Source organism: Rattus norvegicus, chromosome 7 (assembly GCF_021556685.1).
Source record: "Rattus norvegicus strain SHRSP/BbbUtx chromosome 7, alternate assembly SHRSP_T2T, whole genome shotgun sequence".
Lineage (NCBI taxonomy): Eukaryota > Metazoa > Chordata > Mammalia > Rodentia > Muridae > Rattus > Rattus norvegicus.
Window position 1 is genome coordinate 44,816,776 of NC_141540.1, and position 3,972 is coordinate 44,820,747.

The 3,972-nt window shown below is 42.7% G+C and overlaps 1 non-coding gene across 1 annotated transcript; it reads right to left on the reverse strand.

Annotated features, from left to right (window-relative positions):
* Window positions 1–1,060: 1,060 nt before the first annotated feature.
* LOC120093971 (small nucleolar RNA SNORA48) lies at window positions 1,061–1,202 on the reverse strand. The gene has a single exon (XR_015626247.1). It is a non-coding gene; the product is annotated as a small nucleolar RNA SNORA48 (small nucleolar RNA).
* Window positions 1,203–3,972: the final 2,770 nt, after the last annotated feature.

The window sequence follows — 3,972 nt, forward strand, 5'->3', positions numbered from 1 at the left end:
CTTCACCATCAGGGCCAGCTCCACTGTGTTGCCCGGGTGACGGGCAGAGCCCATTCTCTTGAGTGCAACAGCTGTGAGGGAGCAGGGCTAACTCTCCGGTAATGCAGGTTGTGAAGTGGGAGGAGGGAAGGGCATCATCACCCCACACCCAGGCCACCCTGGAGGCATCAGCTCTCCCTTGCTCTTGCCTTGGGGGCAGGCTCACCCGTGTTCTCTTGGCTGGGGCCAGTCCTACTGTCTGCCCAGGCGAGCCATGGAGCGTACTCTCCTGAGTGCTGCAGCTGGTGAGGGGCAGAGGTAACTCTCCCACACTCATGACCCTGTGGGCAGCTTTCCTGACTGCTGGAGGTGGTGAAAGGGTGGGGCAACACCTCGGCACCCACGCCAACCCAAAGCAGATGAGTGGTGGGGTCAGCTCTCCTACACTCATGTTCTTGGAGTCAGCTCATCCACAACCCTGCCACCAAGGCCAGCCCTACTGTGTTGCCCTGGCAAGGTACAGAGCCCTTTCAGCTGCCACTGATGAGAGAAATGTGGGGCAAGCGCTCCAAAGCATTACAGCCAGAGATGGAGGGGGCAGTTATTGCACGACCCCTGGACATCCATGTGGTCCCAGAAGCTGCCGTGACCAGGCATGTTCTCCAGTGGTAATAAGAGCTACGGACATGACCGCCTGTCGCTGCATAGTCATGGACCCAGACATGGCACTCAGCAGCAGCTGAGGCTGAGACCTTACCATGGTCCCAGATGGCAGAGCTGGCTACTCGCAACAGTGTACTCCTCTCCACCCTCAAGTCTCTAGCTCCATCTCTCTCCATAATGCCCAAGCTGCTCCATTTCTCGTTCTCTCCCATTTGCTCACTACATGCTCGCACCTCGTGGGGCTTCCCGCTGCAGGTTCTGGCAAGAAGTGTTTACAGTCTGCCTGTGCTACAGGCCTGAGAGCAGGTCTGTTGGTGTCTTTCCCTACCGTCCCCGCACAAGGCAATGCAGAACACAGGTGTCTGTCTTCCTCCTCCTGAGATGTGCTGCCTGGATTTGACTTGAATTGATTTGATTTTGACGTGTCCTAGGCATAAAACAGATTTGGCCACCTAGCAAGCATCAAGCTAGGATGAATAAAGGACTGCCATCTGCTCTGCCCCTGACTGATAGAAGAACAACATCACCAACAAATTGTCTCTGCCCATTGCCCAGGAGAAGGGTGCCTCCACTTTAGTTTTTAGACATGGTCTCTCATTGAATGTGGAGACTGTGAATTTGGCTAGACTAGCTGGGCGTTAGATCCTAGGGATCCTGCTCTGTCAGCCAGCTCTACTAGTCCTGGAATTACAGCTATGTTGTACTGTGTTTTGTTTTGTTTTGTTTTTTTTTTTTGTTTTGTTTTGTTTGATGCTACGGTATGAATTCATAACACCATGTTTGCCCTGCAAAGACTACCCAATAAAGTCATCGGCCTAGGCCACAATACAGATATTTGACTCAATTTCTTTTGAACATTTTTTCTCTTTTTTCCTTTTTTTTTGTTCTTTTGAACTTTTGACCCACATTCGTATTATATGTTGCATAAGATATCAAGTAAAATATATTCTTACGCATCAAGGATTTTTAAAACATCTTAAAGATGCTTCTCTATAGCCAAATTATATATGCCATTTAAAAAAAAGGATATTTGCTCTGATTAAAAGGCCTAAGGATGGAAATGTCTTCTGATTTGGCTATTACTATATTTATTAGTCATTAACCGTTGATCAAATATATCACCAATAATGATCATAAAATAAAAGAATCTTATTACAGTACATGTTTTTGGTGACATAGACAAGGTCTTTAAAATATTTCTTTTGTCACTTACTATGGTTAATAAGAGTGTATATCTTTTCATCTTATTGTTAAATGGGCTAGAATTCAGATCCACTTTCTTATTTTTTCCCTTTTATGAGTGTAATCGTGAGAAACATTGATCACATAAGCAAATGGGAGTGGAAGAACTTTAAGTAATTTCATTCAATACATTTCCATGTAAGGTGTAGAAATGCATGTGCTCAGATATTATCAGAATATTTTCCAACTATCTGACACTTGTCAGCTATTCTTAACTAAAAGACAGGATTTTGAAACCATTTGATTTCAAAAGTATTTCTAACCAGGTTATCCGACTCATTCATTTACTTTTTTCTTTTTGAGATTGTATTTTAATAACAGTTCTTTCTTCCCTTTTCTCCCTCTAAGCCCTCCCATATCCATTTCCTTTCCCTCAAATACCTGGCCTCTTTTCATCTGTGTTATAACACATGTACACTTATGTCCATATACATAGATTTTTCTAAATATAACCTGCTGAGTCTATATAATATTACTTATATGTGTTTCCAGGGTTGACCAGCTTCACTCAGTTGACCATGTTCTTTGTGTAGGGTTGAGCCCTCATAGGTTTGGCATGTTCATTGATGTCCTCCTTGTTTAGCTCATGTTGTGTGGTCATGGACTTTGTGGGCTTAGCCTCCTGTGTAACTAGGAGACACAGTCTCACAGACAAGTATTTGATCTTCTGGCTCTCATAATTTGTCTGACTCCCCTTCCACAATGTTCCCCGAGTCGTATGTGTGGGAGTGTTTTGTAGATGTGCCCATTGGTGCTGGTCTCCCCAATTCTGTATACGGATTATGTGTGTTTTTCTGTAACAGCTCCTGTCCACTGCAAAGAGAAGTTTCCTTGGTGAGAGGACCCAGCTATACCTCTCTTCGGCATATACCCAAAAGATGCCCCAACATATAACAAAGACACATGCTTCACTATGTTCATCGCAGCCTTATTTATAATAGCCAGAAACGTGAAAGAACCCAGATGCCCTTCAACAGAGGAATGGATACAGAAAATATGGTACATCTACACAATGGAATACTACTCAGCTATCAAAAACAATGACTTTATGAGATTCGTGGGTAAATGGATGGAACTGGAAAATATCCCAAGTGAGGTAACCCAATCACAGAAAAAGACACATGGTATGCACTCATTGATAAGTGGCTATTAGCCCAAATGCTCGAATTACCCTAGATGCACAGAACACATGAAAGTCAAGAAGGATGACCAAAATGTGAATGCTTCACTCCTTTAAAAGGGGAACAAGAATACCCTTGGCAGGGAATAGGGAGGCAAAGTTTAGAACAGAGGCAGAAGGAACATCCATTCAGAGCCTGCCCCACATGTGGCCCAACATACACAACCACCAAACTAGATAAGATGGATGAACCAAAGAAGTGCAGGCTGACAGGAACCGGATGTAGAGCTCTCCTGAGAGACACAGCCAGAATATGGCAAATACATAGACAAATGCCAGCAGCAAACCACTGAACTGAGAATAGGACCCCCGTTGAAGGAATCAGAGAAAGGACTGGAAGAGCTTGAAGGGACTCGAGACCCCATATGTACAACAATGCCAAGCAACCAGAGCTTCCAGGGACTAAGCCACTACCCAAAGACTATACATAGACTGACCCTGGGCTACAACTGCATGGGTAGCAATGAATAGCCTAGTAAGAGCACCAGTGGAAGGGGAAGCTATCTCAGCAGTCATTAACTAGTGACACTTGAAGACTGGCGGAGTTCTCATTATAGTTTTGACGTCAAAAGAACTTAATATATAAAAGAGCTTAAAAATTACTAATATAAATTTAGGAATTCCTATAAGATAATTATTAAGAACTAAGAAATCATCTATTTGTCTATATAGCATCACTACAAGACAGTACATCTTCATTGTCCTGAAAGATCTGCTCAAAAGGGTGGGCAAATATTTAGTGATATATATATATATATATATGTGTGTGTGTGTGTGTGTGTGTGTGTGTGTGTGTGTGTATGTATATTTAGTGATATATATAAATATTTAGTGATATATATATAAATATTTAGTGATATATATAAATATATTTAGTGATATATATATAAATATTTAGTGATATATAT